Source organism: Eschrichtius robustus, chromosome 3 (assembly GCF_028021215.1).
Source record: "Eschrichtius robustus isolate mEscRob2 chromosome 3, mEscRob2.pri, whole genome shotgun sequence".
Lineage (NCBI taxonomy): Eukaryota > Metazoa > Chordata > Mammalia > Artiodactyla > Eschrichtiidae > Eschrichtius > Eschrichtius robustus.
Window position 1 is genome coordinate 126,162,704 of NC_090826.1, and position 22,131 is coordinate 126,184,834.

Sequence of the window (22,131 nt, forward strand, 5' to 3'; positions counted from 1 at the left end):
TGAGAAATGCAAATATAAGTGACCAGTAAGTGGATATTTGAATCTGGAGCTCAGGGGAGAGTCATTCGTGTGTGTATAAGTGAGCATTGGTACAGTGGAAGCAGGTAACCCAGGAAGGGAGCAGAGAGGGAAAAGAGAAGTGGGCCTTGAGGAACTCAGGCAACGAAAGAAAGAACAGAGATGTGGTGGTAGATAAAGTGGATTTTTAGCAAGAGGGTTTCTTCTAATTGAAGATGGCAAAGACTTGAGCACATCTAAACATTCAATCCTGAGACTGACAAAGTGACAAAGGGTCTGAAGAGGAGGGAGTGGATGGATTTAGAACACAGCTGTAGGGTTCACCCCAGAGGGGGCAGGAGTACCCCTTCCCCTGTGGCATAAAGGAGGGCAGCCAGGGTGGACCTAGAGCAGATACATTTGTAGGTTGGATCCAAGGAGTTGAGGGGGTTTCCATCGATGGCCTCTATGTTTGTTGTCGCAAAAGAGACAAGGTCCTCTTGAGAGTAGATAGGGTATTGGTTGGGCAGGGGGCTGTAAGGGATGGTTAAGGTGGTGCTGCTGAAGAACTGGGAGACAGACAATCTGGAACAAATTGAGTGAGCAATGGGATTTTGTTGTTTCATCTCCAGTCTCAATTTTATGTACCATTCTTCCTCTGGTCTTTTTTCCCTCTGACTCCTCCCATCCACTGGTGCCCAGGATATACTGGCTCTCTTCTTGGTTGGCTTCTTCCATTTCTCCTTGCCCACCCCCTCCCTGACTTCTCCCCACTCCCCGGAAAAAAATTACTGTCCAGAATTTGAGAAAGTGACCCACCCCAGTGGGTTAACAAATCAATGGATCACTCCTTAGAGACACGCCATTTGTTATTTAAATAGAACATTAAAAACAAACAAACGAAAAACCCATTTCCATCCATTTTCTGTAGCAAATTGGAGCCTTCCCCTTTAATTCCCTTTTTCCTTCTCTCTAAACTAGGCATGCTAAGGTTTCCTTTGAGTTGCCCTTCTGCTAAGAGATTAAGACCCTCAGAAGGGAGAATGAGGTTATGAGCATGGCAAGGCTTCAGGAAATCTGAGAGATCCAGCTAAGACCATTATAAGCTTTGCTAGCATTAGAGAGAGGAGTTCATTGTATGAAAAGAATAAATATTTGAAAAGTACAGTAATTTCAAAGCATCTAAAGCACTTACTTTGTTTTGGTCTGGGAGGAAAACATTAAAGTGAAAAACTGCAGATTAAAAAAATGAAAATAGCTAATTCTAATAATGGCAATCTTTATAATAAGAAAACACTGAAAACAGTATGTGTGAGTACTCTCATAACCATTATATTTTTGTGTACTTTTTCAAGTTCATTGAGAATATGTCACCCCATTTCTTAGAGTGTAGCAGGATGGTGTGGGCCATAGAGTATGATTTTTCCTTTTAGAATTGTGATTAAAGTTCAAACCTGAGCACAAAAGGCATTAAACCCATATATTCTAAGTTCAAGGCCCATATATTTTAAGTTCAGAAGATCATGGTGAATTACTGAGGCCAGTCATGTCTTCAGAGTAACAATTTCACTTCATGTACACGTAGAAGAGGACTGAGGAGAGGGGATGAGGCCTCCTTTTAGAGGAGTGCATTGTTTATGATAAGAAACAAGTCCCTTTCCTCTTCTTCTCCTTCTCTCCCGTGGGAAGATGTTTTCTATCTTCCCCAAATCATGGGAGGATGTCCCAAGGGAACTACCTATAACATTGAGAAAGGCCAAGTCAGGTCCCTTTTAATGTAAGTATCAAAGCCATTGGGCTATCTGGTTTCTGGTGATTGTTGGAGTATAGAGAAAGTATCAGAAAGAAATACTGGAGAGAGAGAGAGAGAGAGAGTGAGAGAGAATATAAACAGTGAACTAGAATACCCTTTAGAATAGGAATAGTGTGCTAGAACAGTGGTGTGATAAGAATACTGCTTTTGGAATTAAGATTTGGCTGCAGGTGACAGAAAACTTAAAGTTATAGTGTAAAAATTGAGATGCTTGTCTTTCTCTCATATAAATAAAGTTTATAAATCTGGACAACTTAAAGGACTTCCAGTTTTTGTAATCATAGACTAGGCAATATGGACCAGCCACCACTACTAAAGGCAACTAAAAAAGTTGGGAAAAAAACTCTCCTTAAAATCATCTAAGAGCTAACAAGATAGTGAATGAACTCGGCTGTGACCCAGAGAGGTGAATGAGGAATACCAGATCACTTTTACCCTGAGGTCACTTTTCAGCTCAAAGGAGAGCAGAGGGACTGAGTTGTACTTTTGGTGACTTCTAAAGGTGAGATAAAAAGAGGGGATCTATGTACACTGGTGATTCACTGCTGGTTTATGCTTGGGCCCCAAAGGCTACACCTTAGGAATAGAGATAAACCACAAATTTATTTCCTTGCACAAAAATTAGTACAGCGTTTTGGGTTGTACAATGTCTCAGAATTTCAAAAGCCTTCAACCTAGATTAGAGCAGTCTTCTAATGTCTCTGGTGATAGGCAGAGGCAAACAAAAATGCTCTAAGAAGATGACATGCTGTTAGTTCTCAAAATATTTTGGCAAATAATTTTTTTTCAAATAAAATTTCTAGTACACAAGTAAAGATAATGTAGCACAGGAGAAAAATAAGACACCATGAACAAGAATCAACAAAAATAAAAGACACCTAGATGGACACATAAGTGATATAGATATTGAAATTATCAGACATAGAGTGTAAAACAACTATTTACTCTGGAAATATAAAGAAATTATTCCAAGGAACTCATAATGCAGAAATTTTAGCAAAACCCCTGGAAATTCTAAAAAGGGACATAATAGAGTTGAAAAGAGTACCAAGTAAAAATCCTAGAACTAAAAAATACGCTAAGCAAAATAAAGAACTCAGATGAAATTAACAGACAATTAGATAGAGTTGAAAAGAGATTTAGTAAATTGAAGATTATTAGAGGAATCTTCCAGAATGAAATATGGAGAGATGAAAAGATGAAAGCACTGAAGAGAGGGTAAGAGACACAGAGAGTACAGTGAGAAGGTAGGACAATCATATAATTTGAGTCTTGGAAAGAGGGCAGGGAAATATTGCATTTATCATATTTTTCTAATGGAACTGAGGTGACATTTGAAGACATAGTGGCTGAGAATTTTTCAAAACTGATGGAAGACATCAAACCTCCCTTTAAAGAAGCCCAATAGGGCTTCCCTGGTGGCGCAGTGGTTGAGAATCTGCCTGCCAATGCAGGGGACACGGGTTCGAGCCCTGGTGTGGGAAGATCCCACATGCCGCGGGGCAACTAGGCCCGTGAGCCACAACTACTGAGCCTGCGCATCTGGAGCTTGTGCTCCGCAACAAGAGAGGCCGCGACAGTGAGAGGCCCACGCACCGCAATGAAGAGTGGCCCCCGCTCGCCCCAACTAGAGAAAGCCCTCGCACAGAAACGAAGACCCAACACAGCCAGAAAGAAAGAAAGAAAGAAGCTTTAAAGAAACTCAATACATCCCAAACAGAATATGTAAAAAGAAATCCATATGCAGACATATCATAGTAAGAAAGACCAAAGTTATACCTTGGATTACCTTGAAACAAGCAAGTTAGGCCAACAGCTAACTTCCCAACTGTAACAGTGGGAGCCCCAATACAGAGCAATATCTCTAAAACGCAGAAAGACGAAAACTACCAACATACTCAGGGAGAAGGAAGACATTTTCAGACAACATAAAACAGAGAGAATTTGTCATCAGCAGATTAGCAGTAAAGGAAATACAAAGGAGTAAACCTCAAGCAGAAGGAATATGATGGCAGATGAAAGGTTGGAGATGAAGGAAGAATTTAAGATGAACAAAAATGTTAATATATGGGTATATGGTAATGAATATTGATATATAAAGCAATCATCATCATTATATCTTTTGGAATTTAAAAATATTACCAAGATTAAACACAAGGCAGCAGTAGTATACAAGTAGGTGTAAGATAAGGGATAGGGAACAGAATTAAAATGTTTCAAGGTCTTTGCATTGTCTAGGATGAAGGTCAGGGTATTAGTTAACACCAAACTTTGGTAAGCCATAAATACATACTATAATTTCAAGGGTAATTATTGAAAGAATCAAAAAACAGTGTATAGCTTACAAATTAGTGGAGGGGAAAAAAGTGAATGAATATAATCGATTCAAATGTGGCAAGAAAAAAAAGAGAAAAAAGAATGTAGAGCAGGCGCGACAAATAGCGTATAATAAATGCTAATATGTCAGTAATTATGTTAAGTATAAATAAATATGCTAATTAAAGTTAGCAAACTGTATTAAAAAGAAACTCTATGCTCTGTACAAGAGAAACAAGTAAAATATAAAGGTTCAGAAAGACTAAAATCATAGAAAAAGATATACCCTACAAGCTAAAACCAAAACCAAACATTGAACTAGCTATATTAATATCAGATAAAATGGACTGAAAAAGAAAAAAAAAAGCATTATTAGAAATAAACATATCTCTAGATAATGACAAAAGGACAATTCATCAGGTATATAAAACATTTCTAAATTTATTTACTCCAAATAACATAATCTTAATATATATAAGGTAAAAATTATCAAAACTTCTGGGATAAGTAGACAAATTCACAACAATAGTGGATAATTTTACTACACATCTATGAGTAAATTGATAGAGCAATCAGACAACAATCAGTAAGAATTTAAAAGAGTTGAATAACACATTGAACAAACCTTAGTCAGAGGTCACTTATAGAACAATTTTTTAGAAAGTCAGAATAGAGTTATTTTTAAGCACATACGGAATATTTACAAAAATTCACCCTCTAATGGATGGAAGAAGAAAGCCAACACTGTCACGGAATTGTATTTATACAAAATCTGCCATGATACAATTTTGCTACAAATAAAAACAAGAAAGAATTTCCCTATATATTTGGAGACTAAAAAATACACTTCTAAATAACCCACAAGACAACCGTGAATTGGAGTTTAGAAAATAGATCGAATGATAAGAAAAACATGACATATGATTATTTGTGTGATGTAGCTAAAGTAGTATATAGAGAAAGATTTATATTCCTACATTCAAGAATGTAGAAAAAATAGCTAAGTAACTCCCCTCCCCCTATAGAAGAAAATAAATTATAATGGTAATAGAAAATATATCAGTAGGAATCAGCAACAAAGCTAAAAGTTGATTCTCTGAAGACTAATAAAATTGATATAACTTTGGCAAGACTGATGAAGAAAATAAAGAACACACAAATAATCAGCAACAAGAATAAAAAAGAAGACATCGCTACAGATCCTACACATATTATAAAGACAATAAGAGAATATTATGAATAACTATGCAAATGAATTTTAAAATTTAGATGAAATAGATAAATTTCTAGAAAAAATATATAGATATAGGTAGTCAGTACAGGTGGCCCAGAATAATCAAGGATTTGGGCTCCTTCTACCATACTGATTTAAATATTTGGCATGAGGTTCCTACCACATGGTCTAGCATATCTCTTCAACCTCTTGCCACTACATTCATATTCTGACCATAAAAAAGGAGAAAGAAATAAAGAATAGTGTTTTCCTCTGATTTAAGAATATTTCCTGAAAATTTTATATGAGACTTCTGCTTACATCCCATTGGCCGGAACTTAGTGATATGGCCTTTCTTAGCTGCAAGGGAGGTTAGTAAGTATAATCTTCCTCTCTGTTGGTCACTTTCTCAAATAAAACTATTATTAAGAAAGAAAATGCATCTTTGCCACTGATGCATACATTTCTTATAGGTCTAATGGCTATCATGAAAGGTGGCTGGTTTTGAGATAGATTGCCAGCATTTCACCCAAGAGAGTCCCTTGCTGAGTGATGAGATTCCAGCAGCAAGTGGCTATACGGTGGTCCATGTGTAATGATGTCTAAGATGTTAAAAAGAGACAATTAGCCTCAAGCAGAATTCCCACACCAGGAAGCTATTTCTTCATTTATTCATTCATTCAACAAATAATTACTGTCTCTAAGAATGTTCCAGAAACTGTTCTAGATGTTACAGTAGACAAAATAGAAAAATCTTGGTTCTCAATAAATTTAGAGTTAAGAAAAATAAAGCAAAAAAGTGGTTATGGAGTGCTGAGGTTGGAAATGGTTTGCAGTTTTTAATGGGGTGGCAAGGGAAGACCTTACTGAGCAAAGGTGGTGGGAGAGGGCATTCCAGAGAGAGTGAATAGCAAGGATATTCCTAATACTGTATCTCAGCTCTCTTCAATTCCTGAGATGTCCTCAAATACAAAGAGAGAAAAGAATTAGGAGGGAGAGAGAGTGGCAAAGTGGAGGGAACAGACCTTGAAAAAGACACCCGGAGGCAGAAATAAGATTTTGGACTTTGTCTTAGTAAAATTCTAGACTCAGTCTTGGCTCAGTGGAAGAATCACGTCAGTAATGGTGAATTTTTATTTTACACTTATTTATCCATTTTTGATTTTATAGTAATTTATAACTTAAAGAAAATTTCAAAACCACACACACATCTTTAATCTCATCACAGAATTATTTTTATTAAAAGTTTTTCTTTCCAGTCTTTATCTATATGCACACCTCTTTTTTTCAATTCATAAAAGCCTTTATTGAGCCCAGCTATGAAGACAACATCTCCCTACATCCCTCTGAGACAGAATCTGAAGGCAACAAGGTGATGATTTCCACGGAAGAACTGTGTTGAGTGGTTCTGGAGGGCATTCTCTTGCATGAGGTGGTTGGTAGCTCATGAGGGTATGAGGGGAAGTAGAGATTCAGAGCAGTATAGTCAGAAGTTGGGGTTCTCAAAGCAGGAAGGATTGGGATAAAAGCAGCATGAATGAATCTCGTTTTCATTCTCCATACCCTGTTTGATACCCATTGAGAACCTTGATAGGAGGGCATAAACAGTAGAATAAAAGGGAAAAACGTACAAAAGAAATCTTTACCAATAAGAAATCAATTTTTATCCAACCTCTCTGAGAGAACCCTTAACAAAATTAGAACTCTTCAGCAGAAGCTTATTCCAAAAGACTAACCAAAATTTCATACAAATTTATGTTTTCCTTTGCAAGTATGGGTAGGTTATAGAATTCAGAATCATTTTGGAAAGTGATGAAGTCCCGTGACAGGAGCCTTGGGTGGATGAGAACTTCCTTCTCTTCAGAGCTGTGCGTTGCTGCTTTCTCCAGAAATCCTGGAGTCTTTTGAAATCAAGTAGATGAGCTTCCTATGGCTCTTCAGAGGAAGTAGTATTACTTTAACTGCTGATTCTCCATTGCCAGTTTTTACCCAGCTTCCTATGGCCCTGGTATATTTTTCTGTTGTAAAGCTTTCTGCCAGAATGGTGTTGGTTTTCATTCTTAACTTTCTTGTAGACTCCTCAATGACAGAAGCAGTGGATGAAGTGTTTCTCATTTTCTTATCCATAATATATGACAGATCATTAGGGCCCTTTGATAGGAAATCCTGTTATCAGAATTCTGGGTGTATTGTCTGTGTCTTCTATGTGTAGGAGATTGAAGGAGCTCCCTGTTGGGTAAGTGAGGGACCACCACACAGGACTGGCCTGGAGAAACAGTAAAGCTGTCTCAAAGAAAATGGAAGCCACCTCCTAACTCAGGCCATGAAATAAAAGAGGGCTGTATTAGTTTTCTAGGGCTTCCGTAACAAAGTACCACAGATTGGGTGACTTACAACAGAAATATATTTCTCACAGGTCTGGAAGCTAGAAGTCGGATATCAAGGGGTCAGTGAGTTGTTTTCTTCTGAGGTCTCTCTCCTTGGCTTACAGATGGCCACCTTCTTGTGTCCTCACATGATTGTCCCTCTATGCATATCTGTGTCCTAATCTCCTCTTCTCACAAGGACACCACTCATATTGATTTAAGGCTCATCCTAATGACCTCATTTTAACTTACTTACCTCGTTAATGACCCTATCTCCAAATATAGTCACATTCTGAGGTACTGGAGGTTAGAATTTTGGGGGAGATACAACTCAGCCCATACAGGGGCCAAGATCTAGGGTGCTGTAGTGGTGGAATTTCTGGTGCTGTCCTGATTTGTCTTGTGTGCTTCCCTTGTTAACTTGTGTTCGCCTGGGTACCTCCAAGAAGCAGACGCCAAGGTGGGATTAAATATGCCAGAGTTTTATTAGAGGACAAGCCTATGAGAAAAAATGAGGAAGAAGCCAGAAAGTGTAGGAGAACTGTCAGATCAGAATGCAAGTCTGACCCCAAGGGAAGGAGAGAGGGAGGGGAAGTTGGATGGAAAGGTCTTAGACGGCCATGAGTCTAAGGAATATTCAAGAAGGTCTTTGAGAGTGTTTGAGCCTAACTCAGGCTTCAGAGGAGTTCTGTGTCTCCCAGGAGTGGGTCTATCTCAGCATCCCTGCCACACTCAGTCATGGCTGAGTGGGAGTGTGGAATGTGGAGAGTGGGGCCTCTCTGCACAGGTGCTGGGGTGGTTGTCAATTTTGCTCCCTGTAGCTGGAGGTTTTCAAGGTGCATACTCATGGCTGCCACATACTCTTCAAGGATTGTCTTACTAGAACACAGAGAGGTGTGAATTTTACCCCAGTGGGTGCTAACTGTACGTTTAACAAAAACAAGTTAAATTCATGTGGGAAAAAAATTCACACTGGGCAGACCTGACCTCAAAGGACGGAGACAAAAGTAGTTGAAGAATAAAAGGGTTCCAGGCAAGGTAGTTGAAACTTTTATTTTGACTGTGAACAGTGCCCTTAGCACAGTTATGTACTGTATTCTCCATCCTTCATTCATCCACCCCTCTCCCCCCCCAAGTTACGGCTAGCAATTCCAAATATTTTATCTTCATTCATAGGTTATAGTTCTTTATACTGCCCCCAAAGTTTAGCTTATTTATTTTCCCTTGGGGAGAGGGGGTGGGATGGAAAAAAAGAGCAAACCAAATATATGGGCTGCTACCCGCAATATTTTTCTGGATCTCTGAATCAGTGATGACCTGGGATGGCGTTTGGTGTTCTGAAGAGACCACTGGACTCTGAGTCGAGAAGCCTGAGTCCTGGTCCTTGTTTTGCCCCTCAGTTGCTGAGATAGGCAGCAACTTCTCTGCACTTAATTTCCTCAGTTGCAGAATGAGAGACTAGGCAACATAATCTCCAATTTTCTCCAGAAGATTGACATTCTATAATGTTCTGTATTTTAATGGCAGGTAAGTATGGGAGAAGCAATGGGCTGGAAATCAAACATCCTCAAGTTTTGCTAAAAGTCTCTTTCTCTTCTACTTGCAATTGCATTTTTAAAGTCTTGAATTGTAATTATTTATTTACATGTCTGCCTCCAGCACTTGACTGAATTTCTGGAGGTCAGGGTTCATCTGTCTCTCATCTGTGTCCCCCCCCAGCACCTTACACAATGCCCAACACACAACTAGCATGCTGTGAATGTTGGTTGAATTGGTTAAAGAAACAGGGACTTAGTGGCTAGATGTGGTTGGTAGTGGGAGAGACAATGGGATGGTGTGGAGAAAGCATGGGCTAGACATGCCTGGGTTCGAATCCTACTTGTGCCACTTGCTGATTATGGGACCTCAGACAACTTACTTTACTCCTTGAGCCTCCATTTCCTAATATTAGAATGGATATAGAAATTCCTACCTGGCAAGGCTATTGTGAAAATTGAGTGAGTTAATTTGTGTTGTGTTCCTCTCAGAACATCTGGCACATGGTGGGTACTCCTTTCAAGGCTGTGCCCTGTGGCCACCATGCTACAGCTTAGGAGAAGTAAAGGCTGGGGATTTTAGCAGTTTGATTCTTGATTCACAGCACAATATCTCAGGATACCTTGGTCTGCATTTTGTAGAAAATATCTTAATTTAACTCCATTTTACCACTGACCTCAAATCTAAGTAGTCTTCTAAGTGGCAGTAGTGTCATCTACATCCTGCTGTGACAAATAGGCAACTTTCTAAAGAGCTTTCAGTGTCTGTGTGGAAAGGTGCAATGCAGAGTTTTACTGCAGTGTTTCTGCAGGCTTGCTGAGGAAGCTTCCCAGACACCCTGGAGCTGGCTTTATGAGGTTGCTGTTTTCATCTTAATACACTTGGCAGAGAAGGGGCATCAGGGATGTCATTGTCTTTTTTTACTTTGAACCTGATTCTGTCAATAAAATCCTGAAGAGGAAGTAAAGCACCTTTTCCTCCTTGAGCCTCTTGAGTACTTTTTAGAAAAGCACCAAGTCAGTGGAGTAGTGGAACCTGCTTCTCTCCGTGGTCTAGCTGGTCTAGATGGCCTGGGACAAGGTGTGGACTGTCTACAGGTAACTGCCACTGTGAACAGCTTGCTTCTGTCTGCGGGAGATGAAAAACAAGAAGCAGGCCACTCTGAAGGAAAATGCATTCAGATTTACTACCCTAGGACTTTCTGATTTGAGAAAGTCCATGAACATACCATTTGATGTTGGGGTTTAAATGGGTCAACAAAAAAATCTCTCTCTAATCTTCAGGAATGTCACTCTGGATGAATTTGTTTTTATTTTTTATTTATTTATTTATTTTTTGTAACTACAAGTTTTCTCAGGAAGGCATAAAATTGTAATATAGAAATAAAAATTATTACCAGTCTTCTTATTTTCTTAACGTCATAATTAAGTATTACCCTCAATAATTATAATAGTAGTTACCCTTTACTGAATACTTACTATATGTTAAATACCATGCCAAGTGCTTAACATATATAATCTCTTTTTATTTTTAAAACAATCCTGTAGGGAAAGAATTACTTAAATGTATTTTACTGCTGAGGAAACTGAGGCTCAACAAGGAAATGACATGCCTTCAATTTCACTATAGTATCTTTCCTTTAATACTCTGCTTCCCTTACACTGACAGCTGCTTTCTGAACGCTTGTGATTATATTTTTAGGCTTTTCAGTCTCTTCTCTCATGGTTGTACCAAATACGATCTGGGCGATGAGCTCAGTGCGTGAGTTTTGATGTATGGGCTACAGTTCATCAGTATTGGGTGTTCAGGGAGTTGTTTTTTTTTGGCTTGTACTCTAGGTTGATGAGAATGTCAGGACACTGGCTCTCAGAAAGGAGCTGTGGTCCTGTTTGTAAAACTGGTGGTAAATATATGTGGTTTTATAATTATGGAGGTGATACAGGATCAAGCTATAAAGTTTGTAAAGATAGTGTTTAGATAAATTTATCTACGAAGTTTTACTATGAACATCAGGACTAAGGTTTGCGTGGATGGCACCTCTTCTTTTATCCCTAGGTCCTGCTTCTCCTGGGTACTTTCTCTTCAGTCCCAGTAGATATCTTCCTTAATTCCACCAGATGATGTGTGGTGCTGTTCATTCTGGCATCCTGCTACCCCTTTCTCCCAAGTGTGGATGCAGTAGGTGAGGGAGAGGGAAGAGGCAGCCTGTTGTCTGTGGGCCTGGTTTCTCTCCTTGACTCTGCCACGAGCCAGCAGTGAGGCTTTGGGGAAGTCAATTAATCTCTCAAGTCTCCTTACCTGTAAAAGGATGACACTGGACCCACAGATCTCCTGAGAGGCCATTCTGACAGAAAATTAGAATGTTTGGAATGGAGAAAACCATCAAGCTCTAGCAGGAAATAACCTACTGGTGCCAGTGACAGACTGTTGGATTAATTGGGCGTAGCTGTGAAGCACTGCAGTCATTTCTGTGTTTATATCATCTGAATATTGTTGCCTTCCCCTCAGATGTTGAAAGTATATCTTCATTTTTCAGATGGCAGAGCAGAGGCAGATTTGACCATTAGCTGGCCATGGAGTATTACTTATTGCTGGTTGCTTAATTTGCTGGGCAGATACATTGCCATGAGTGACAGCTGATGTTATGGTGCCTGGGAATAGTCACCAGCAAAATGCGGAGGGCTGCCCTACTTTGCTTTAGTAACGTAGGTAGTTGGTTCCTGCAGAGGCTCGTGTCTGGATCCTAATGATTTTTGTTGAGTTGATATCAAAGTTGGACTGCAGGTTAATTTTAGCATGTTTTTTTTCCCTGACATTTCTCATTTAAAAGGTTTTAAAACTCTAAAATGAACAAAAAATTAAAATGTCTGCTTTACTCAAGGGGGAAATTACCTCTTGACAAAAATACTTTCTAAGGAATATTGACCTCTTGATCTGACTGAGAAATTTGTCTAGCATGACTTCCCTCAATGACCCTACTTCCCTTCCTTCCTTCCTTCCTTCTTTCTTCCCTCCCTCCCTTCCCTCCCCTTCCTTCTTTCCTTCTTCTGTTTCATGATAAGACAACTTTCCTCCTTTCTAAGTGCCAACACTTCTACCTATACTCTGAAATTATTTTTCTGATCTTAAAAGTGAAACATATCCTTTGTGGAAAATTTGGAAAATGTGAAGAGGTGAAAGAAGAAAATAAAATCACTCACAGTAGACAGCTGCTATTAACATTTTGAGGTCTTTTCTTTATAATTTTTCTTTTACGCATACTTTCAAAAAATAACAAAGTTGAGATTCTACTGTACATTAGTTTGAATACCACTTTAAAAAAATTAATATTATGCTGAACATTTTCCATGCCATTCAATATTTTTGAGAACCTCATTTTAATGACTGCACTACATTTTATTATGTGGTTGTACTATAATATATGGTCATTCGCCTATTGTCCCTCATTTAGGCTTGTCACCTGTACTCCTGACCTGTCCTTTCTTAGCTTCCCTGAAATTTTACCCCTTACTCATGTCTCCTCTCTCCCATGATTAGTGCTTCTATGTCCATTGGCTCCTTTCCCTGTGCCTTCACACATCTGCAGGTATGCAGGCACATCTTTACTCTCGTCTCTAATGGACAATGTCTAGTGTCCTTTCTGAACTTTGGTATTTTCATATTTTTGGATTTTCTCCCTTTCAATCTCTTTCCTTTTTATATATATCACAGATAATCTAAAGCAAAGCTCTGAGCATGTCATTTCCCCTGATGATCAGGCCCCAGCCTCATTTGCCCTCCACATGTGCCCATGATCTAATCTAATTGTATTGTAAACAAAGCCATTCTGCTCATGATCTCCCTTCTGGCTTTCCATCCTTGACAAGCATGATAATCATTCATCTAAGCCACTGGCAAGAATGTTAAACCTCAGCCCTGTGGTCCAACGCTAGAGACTTACTCAAGAGATGACACCAATCCATTCATCAATATCCTTTAAGCAAAGATTATTTCGCCATCTGTTTATGTGGGAAATTGCCTTACATTGTAGCCCATATTACTCCATTCTGCTTCCTGAATATTATGAAAATTGATAGTTTGGCGTAGATCAGACATGCTGCATCTCCACATTTTCCTGATCAGAGTGTCCTCTCAAAGAAAAAAAAGAGATGTGAAATTGTCAGGTCCTGATCTTTGTGAACCGATGCTGGTTCTTGGGGATCACTGCTGCCTTTTCCAACAGCTCTTAAGGCTTCTTCAAGAGCCATTCCAAACCTGTGGATTTGTCTTTCTGTCTTTTTGAAAGGTTAAAACTATGTGTATTGATTGTTTGCTGATATCCGTAAGGAGACAAGTGTAAGGGCCAGGCCATGTGCCTGGGGTGGACTTGAGCTGGGTATGTGGTCTTTGTAGGCATTTCCTCTATGGAGGACCTAGTTATCCGGCTTTCTCTCTCTTCCATGGTCCCTACCCAAGGTCCACTGCCCCTTTAAATGCTGTAGTCACTCACTGACATGGTAAATGTGATAGGGGGAATAATGGCCCCCTAAAATGTACATGTTCTGTCCCTGGAACTTTTGAATATGTTACTTTACAGGATAAAAGGACTTTACACATATGATTATGTTAAAAGTTGAGATGGGGAGATTATACTGAATTATTGAGGTGGGCACAATGGAATTATATTGGTCTTTAATAGAGTCAGAGAAAGATTTGAAGATACTCTGCTGATGGCTTTGAAGACAGAGGAAGGAATCATGGGTCAACGATGCAGGCAGCATCAAGAAACTGGAAAATATAGGGTACACATTCTCCCCTAGAGCCTCTAGAAGGAACACAACCCTGTGTTGTAAAATCAAGGTATTTTACATTCCTACCAGCAATGTATTAGAAAGCATCATTAATAGAAATTCTTGCTGACCTCTGAAAGTATAAAGAACACAGAATGCAAAGTGTGGGTGAGAAAGAGTGGCTTGGATATTTCCAGAAGTAAAACAGCATCAGAAGAAACTTGGGTGCCCAGAGAGTTTGCTTGGGAACTCTGGAGTGACATCTGAGTTTGTTTGCTGAGAAACAGTTCATACTGGCAAAATTCCATTGGCAACTGGCTGCAATAAATTCTCTTGATGGTTTTAGCCTGTTTGGTTTCCATAAATTCCATTTGATTAACTTTTGAAAAATTCTGATGAACGATGACTCAGAAAAGCTTCTTGGACCACAGCACAATGTGCCCTGTATAAATAAACTTAGGCCATTAAATCAAATTAATTCAAGGTGCAAGCATTTTGAAGTTTATTTTAGTTTGCTAGGGTTGCCATAAAAATGTACCACAGACTGGGTGGCTTAACCAACAGAAATTTATTTTCTCACACTTCTGCTGGGTATAAGTCTGAGACCAAGGTGTCAGCAGGGTTGGTTTCTTTCTGAGGCCTGTCTCCTTGCTTTGTAGATGCCTGTCTTCTCCTTACATCTTTTTTTTTTTTTTTTTTCTCCTTGCAGCTTCACCCAGTATCCCCTCTGTATGTACCTGTGCCCTTATCTTCTCTTTTTATATGCGCACAAGCCATTAGAACCCACCAGAATGATCTCATTTAACCTTAATTACTTTTTCAAAGACCTTACCTCCAAATAGAGTAACATTCTGAGTTACTGGGGCTTAGGGCTTCAACATGTGAATTTTGAGGTGGACACAATTCAGCCCACAACACATTTCAATATCATAAAATTATACTTACTACACCAAAGGGGTCTGGGCTAGGGGGGAAAAAGGTTTTTAAAGTGTGCATAATTACTCTTGTGTGTCTTTGGGTGAAAGCATGGGCCTAAGATCCTTGTCTTATTAAGCATGGCAAGGTGTTTATTCTTGGTGCAAGAGGTCCTTGAAGGGTACCATGAGACCTGAGTAGGATCTTGTTAAGTAGATGCATTCTGAGTTATCCTTCCTACTTTCCCTCTACCTTTCCATCCATGCTAGTCATGCATCAGTAAAGTATCAGTATCTTTTTTTCTTTATTAAATGACCTGGAATATACTTTCTTAAAATTAAGTTTTATTAGGGTATGGTTGCTTTACAATGTTGTGTTAGCCTCTACTGCATAAAAAAATGTATCAGCCATACACATACAGATATCCTCTTCCTTATGGACTTCCCTCCCATTTAGATTACTGCAGTGCACTAGGTGAGTTCCCTGTGCTATAGAGCATGTTCCCATAAGTTGTCCGTTTTATACATAGTTTTTTTTTTATTATATACTTTTAATTTTGTTACATAATTGCTACTCTTTCTGAGATGGAAAGAAAGGGATTGTAAAATGTTCTAAGCCAGATTTACAGGTATTTCTCCCTAAAATATTATGGGAAATATATATATATATATATATATATATATATATGAAATATGAGTATCTTATTGCAGTGTCTCCTTCTAGAAAAACCTGTTCTCAGTACCTGAAAATTATTCACACCATACTGTAAATATCCGATAACCGCTACAGAAGTTTTTCTCTGCTTTATGTTTTATTTTGCCAGAGACTAAAGTTTTAAGCCAAAAGACTCATACTTTAAGAGAATTTTAGGGATCCGTTGGAGGCTGCAAAAAGTATTTTCCAAAGTCCTTTATCAGCACTGTGGATATCACCCTACTCAGACAATTGCTAACTCACCCTTTCATAATGTCAGTCCTGATAAGAACTCTAGATGAAAGATATGCTTAATTAAAACATAAAGTCTACTTCCAGAGACAGATATCTTGCAAAAAATATTCTCTAGCCCTACTTTGACCTACCTGTGTTGCTAAAAATGGTGATATAATCCTTGATGTGAGTCAACATGGGCTGGCTCCTATTTTCGGTTTTCCTAGATTTTTATCTGTCTGCCATATTTTGAGAAGAACTGACTAACATCTCATGCGTATTAATACTACTGGGACTGAGCAATGTTTGAGTTGGCTGGTGAGTGGGGTGAGGCTGGGCAGCTGGGTTTCATGTTGGTTTCCCACCCACAGAACTGTTATCAATCATAGTTTGAAAATTCCAATTTGAAAGATGCTCACGAGGTCATTCATTTGTCTGTAGAGCAACACACACTGTGAGTTAATACAAGTGATGATAGCAAAGGATGGAAGCCTGAATGTATTTGGTCCTCATGGTTTCAATGTCGGGAGTAGTGACTGGATTTCTTTGTGCCTCTTCCCTTTCTAGTTGCCGTAAAGATGTTTGACTCAATGGAAAGGTCTTTCAAAATCCACATTAAAGGACTTGTCAGGGCTTCTTAATCATATACAAAAGGCTTCTTCAACATTGTAGTGAAAAAGCAACAAGGATCTTCCTATCGTATTCGAGGAACAGTCAGAAGCATAGCAATTCAGGGGAGAAAATGGACAAAAATACCTTTGGAAACTTCTCATATGACTAAAACTAAATTTAGCTCTAGAAAGTACAGTCAGGCAGAAGGCAGGTTTTGTGTAGAAATATATAATTTTATTCTCTAGCTCTCAAGATGACTTTAATAGCCAAAGGTTGAGATTAGTTTAATTAAAGGCTAAACATCCATCTTCTATTTTAAAAAAGAAACAGATCAATATTGTTTAAATGGGCTAGAGAAGGTGTCTGTCACCTTCTGATAAGACATTCTCTGGGGATCCCATTTATATTTAGCTAAAGGTTTAAAAAGTGTAGTTTATGGACTGAGTACTGGGAGTTTGCAGTTTCAAGTAGATCAGTGTTTCTCACTGAGAGGCTATCTTGTCCCCCAGGGACATTTGGCAATGGCTGAAGCCTTTCTGCATGTCACAGCAGGAGGTTGTTCCCGGCATCCTGGTAGATAGTGATGCTGTTAAACATCCTACCATGCGCAGGTCAGCCTCCCACAATATCCAGCCCCAAATGCCAGTAGTGCTGAGGTTGAGAAACCTTGAGTTAGACGTATGATGGCTCAGGCTCCACTTCTGTCGTTTGGTAGGTGGGATTGACTGTTATTTAGCCTCAAGGTGTTGCGTTTCCTGATGGCTTCCTTTTTAAAAAGAATGATCACTTTTTCCTTTGTACCCTATTATGTCCTGCATATATGTCTGTCGTAGCACCCTGGACATTTTATTGTATCCTTTGTCTGACCTTGGGCAATGTATGTAACCTCTCCGGATCTCAGTCTTCTCATCTATAAAATGGGAATGCTAACACTACCAACCTCAGATGGTCGTTGTGAAGATGAAGTGAGTTAAGACATATGAAGTGCTTGTCACCGTGTTTGTCACACTAGGTGCTCAATAAATGATAGTAGTAGTTGTTGTTTTTTATGACTTATTTAGCTGTTTGCCCCTGCTAAGTGATAAATAAGTCTTTTGAGAGCAGGAATTGTGTCTGGCATATCATAGATGTTTAATGGTTTCTGGAGGAATGACTAAATGAATCCCTTTAAGCTTCATAATTTTCATCTGTAAAATGGAGTTTCACTTGTTATTGTCACATTTAATAAGATAATGTAAGAGAAAGGGTCAATAAAGAGCCTAAAGGGTGGGATAGGGAGGGTGGGAGGGAGACGTAAGAGGGAGGGGATATGGGGATATATGTATACGTATAACTGATTCACTTTGTTATACAGCAGAAACTAACATACCATTGTAAAGCAATTATACTCCAATAAAGAAAAAAAAATATTATATAACCTTTCCTTGCCTTGGCACCACAAAAAAACCTTTATTATAAAAAAAAATTTGAATCTACAGAAAAATAGAAACAGAATAGTAAAATAAAAGCCTGTATAGCTATTTAACACCTGTTAACATTTAGTCATATTTACTTAATCTCTTTTCAGGTTTTTTTTTTTGGCTGAAGAATTTAAAGTAAATTACAAACACAATTTTATTTCATCCTTAAATACTTAGTATGTATCTTAAAGAACATGTTCTCCTATAACTACAATGCTATTTTAATCTAACAAAATTAATAACTATTTCCCAATATCAGTAAATACTTAGTCTGTATTCATATTTCCCAGTGGTTTCTAAATGTATTTCACAGCTGGTTTATTCAAACAAGATCCAAATAGAAGCTTCTCATTAGAGAACCCTATTTTTTCATTGTTGTTTACCTCAGGGACTGGCCTGGTTCTGCTGTTTGCCAGTCAGCAGGTTTGAAATTCTTTCAGTAAGTCAGGATAGGAACGTATTTTAAGCTAACTCAATATGCAAACAGATAAATTATTCACAACAGTTAATGACTCACGTTTTTTCTGGCATCCGCTGAAGACTATTCAGTTGTAGTCTTCCTCTTGCTGCATTCACAGATGGTACGATGATTAGTGATAAGGGGTCTTAGGTAATGCAAAGAAGATGCAAACTAGAGCATCAGAAGACCTGCCAAATGAAATGTACAGAAGAGAAAAAATAGCTCTGGGAAACGCAATGTAAACCAATGAGAAAACTGGATTCAATGCACAGAGTGAAATTTGTACACAACCTCTCCAGGATATGCAGTCATTCCAACAATATTCACAATAGCCCGATGAACATCTATTGCATAAGCCAGGGTAAGCAAGCATACTGCACTGAGCCATAATACCACAGCAGCTGTGCAGGACAGTCTCCTGTTTTCTGTTTTTCATGGCGCTGGGTCAAGAGGTCTTGCTCCTAGACCAAAAGTGAAGCAAGTCAGTTAGGGATGGCCTGGAGTGTCCCCTAAAAACAGTAGTGATCTATCAGAGGTCCTTGAGCAGACGGCTACAGTGACGGTGAGGAAGCATTTGAGAAAAGATGAATTTTGCAAAGACAAGCAAAATGGGCTTGGATAGAAGCAGATTTGCACTGGGGACTAAGATGAATTATCAGCTAAGATGTTACTGGGTTGATTCAGGATGAAGTATATTTGGGAGTAGACACGTTATAGGGAAACTAATGGAAATATTAATTTTACTCTTCATAATTTCTTTCTACTTTCCATTTGATTTGTGCTATTGATGTCTATGTCTTACTGATATCCTCACTGGATTGTACACTATTTGAGGGCAGAGCCCATGTCTTTAACTTCTTTGTATAGTACTTTGCCCATGGTAAGTGCCTAATACATAAAATGTTTACTTTTATTTAAGATACATCCAGTGCTTTTTTAAAAAGTACATGCTTATAAATGTAAATCTCATTTACAAAGTTTAATGTTCCTTTTGCGGTATGATCTGAGAGAAAACTATATGGAGTATGAAAAGATTCAGATACATGCAAGGATAAAATAGAAAAGCTAGATACATGAAGGGAAGATTAGAAATAGGGACTTTTAGAGAAATATTGAAAAGCCTATGAATCCTCATTATCTAGAGAGTAGAACGGTGGTTGCCAGAGGCTGGGTGTGTGGGGGAAATGGGGAAATTTTGGTCAAAGGGTACAAACTTCCAGTTATAAGATGAATAAGTTCTGGGGATTCAATGTACAGCAGGATGACTATAGTTAACAACAGCAACTTGAAAGTTGTTAACTTGAAAGTTGCTAAGAGAATAGATCTTAAATGTTCTCACCACACACACACACACAAGGTATTATATGAGGGGATAGAGTCTTAAACTAACCCTATTGTGGCAATCATTTCAACAATGTTTATGTGTATCAAATCATCACACTGTACACCTTAGACTTACATAGTGTTATACATCATTTATATCTCCATAAGGTTGGGAAAAAGAAAAGAAATAGAATTCTGGTTTGATTTGGGCAGAGCATAAAGGTAGAGAGAGATCTAAAGTGGGAGCAGGATGGTAAGCTAGAATTAGGGAGCCCATTGGAAGAGACTTTGGATGAGGATAGAATGGAATTAGTAATTAACTTGCATAAATTAATTTACCACCTAAAGTCATGACTCAGTGAAAGGGCACAGATCTGGGTTCAGACTCACACCCACTCCTCTAGCTGCATGACCTTGGGCAGATTACCAAACCTTTCAGACCTCTTTTCTTTTCTGTATGGTGCTAATAATTCCATCTGTTTTCTTCATGGACGTGGATTATAGTCTGTGAAGGCAGAGTTACATATAATAACCACGCCATAAAGAGTATCTATTATTATTACAATACTACATATACTTCCTGTGGTGGACGGTGCTCCCACCTCTATTGACGAGTGCATCCCAGAGACAACAGTGCTCAGAAATGTGATTACCTAAAGAGAAATAAGTGTGGGAGACAGGAATTGGGTTTTCTGTACTGTTTCAAGCAAAGCCATTCTCCCCTGACCTCTGTCCATCTCCTAACCCTCTTGGTTTATATAGACATCTTCTGCTGCCCAGGGTCATGAGGTCATCCATGACTGAAGCCTCTTCCTAACTCCTGGTTGCCAAAACCTTGCAAGGCTTTGTTTCCTGCAGGCCCTGCTTTCCAAGTTCTGTTCTGGCTCTAGCCCACTGGCCAGAGGTTTTTACAAGGAAGAGTACTCTCCACTCAGCTCCCAAGCAAGAACGACTTCCCCTAACCTCCTTGGTGACCAAATTATCTTTATCTAAAGCAAACTGTTCTTAAAGAATTTAGAAAGCAAGACATCTTTGTTTTCCCAGGAGAGAGGGTTTCACTACTGCATTTGGCAGGTTCTTGTCATGGCTTGGGTGTTGTCAAGAGATAAGTAAAAGCTAGCTCGATGTCTTTGCAAATCATGGCTGTCTACTCTCTAGGACCACAGTCCTGCTCTCAGATTTTAGCTTGCATGAGGATCAGCTGGGGTATTTAAAACCTGGATTCCTGGACCCCATCATTAATAGGTCTGGGATAGCCTGTGTTTTTAATGAGCATTCCAGGTGGTGATAATGCAGGTGACAAAGGCATCATACTTGGAGAAATATGGAAGCAAGCCCATTTGCCCAAATGTTGGTCTATGGAATTGGCTCTCTGGGAATTGGTTTTTAGCAAGTTGACCAGGAGCTAGGAGACACTGCCCTAAAGCAAATAGGGTCTTTTCAGCATGGTTTCAGGACTGTAAATCTCCTCAGTCATTTATTGGCTGTGGGGCCATGGTCTTTACTAGTAAACCCTCTGTGGTCACCTCATAGCTTGTTTGGCATTTCACAAGAAGCTTTCGGATATATACATACACATATATATGTATTTTTTTAAAATCTTCACTCTGTTTACTTTAGCTTCTTAATTATGGAATGATTTTGATAAAATCTCCAGATGGTCAAGATGGTCTGAGGGTGACATTGTGCTGGAGAATCACTCCAAGCATACTCATATTAACTTTGAAAACTTCTTTTGTTTATTCATTCTTTAAACAAATATTTGTATGACAAGTGGTTGTGTGACAGGAGCTATGTAGTTGCTAATCAGACAGTAGTGCACAAAGGCAGACTACTTTCCAGGAGCTTACAATATTAGTAGAGGCATTTATTCATCAAATCACCACATCAACACATGTAAGATTGCAACAGTGACAAAGTCTCTGGAAGTCCAGTAGTAATAAGGGAATTTGACGTCAACAGAGATGTCAGCACAGCTTCCCTGAGGAAGTGATCGTTGACCTGAGATCCAGGTAACCAGGAGAAGGAGGAAGATTTTTCTAGACAGTGGAACAGCACGTGAGAGTCCTGAAGCAGATTGGAGAGTTGAGGGGTATGAGAGATATTTAGCAGGTGAATTGATAAGATTTGGTGATAGGGTGGCCATGGGAAATAGCAGGGGAAGATGTCAAGGATGATTTCTAGATTGATGGTTGAAGGATGGTATCATTCAGGAAGTCAGGAAACACTGGAAATAGAGTCTTGTCTTTTTTGTTTCTGTCTTTGCCTGGGAGATTGGGACGTGGGAAAGATTATGAGTGGGTTTTGATCCTGGTTAATTGGAAGTGCCTTGAGATATCTAACAGGGGCTGGCGGGTATGTGGCTGAGGAGGGATCTGAACTCACCGTAGGAAACTGTGAGTCATGTGAGAATCAGTGGTAATA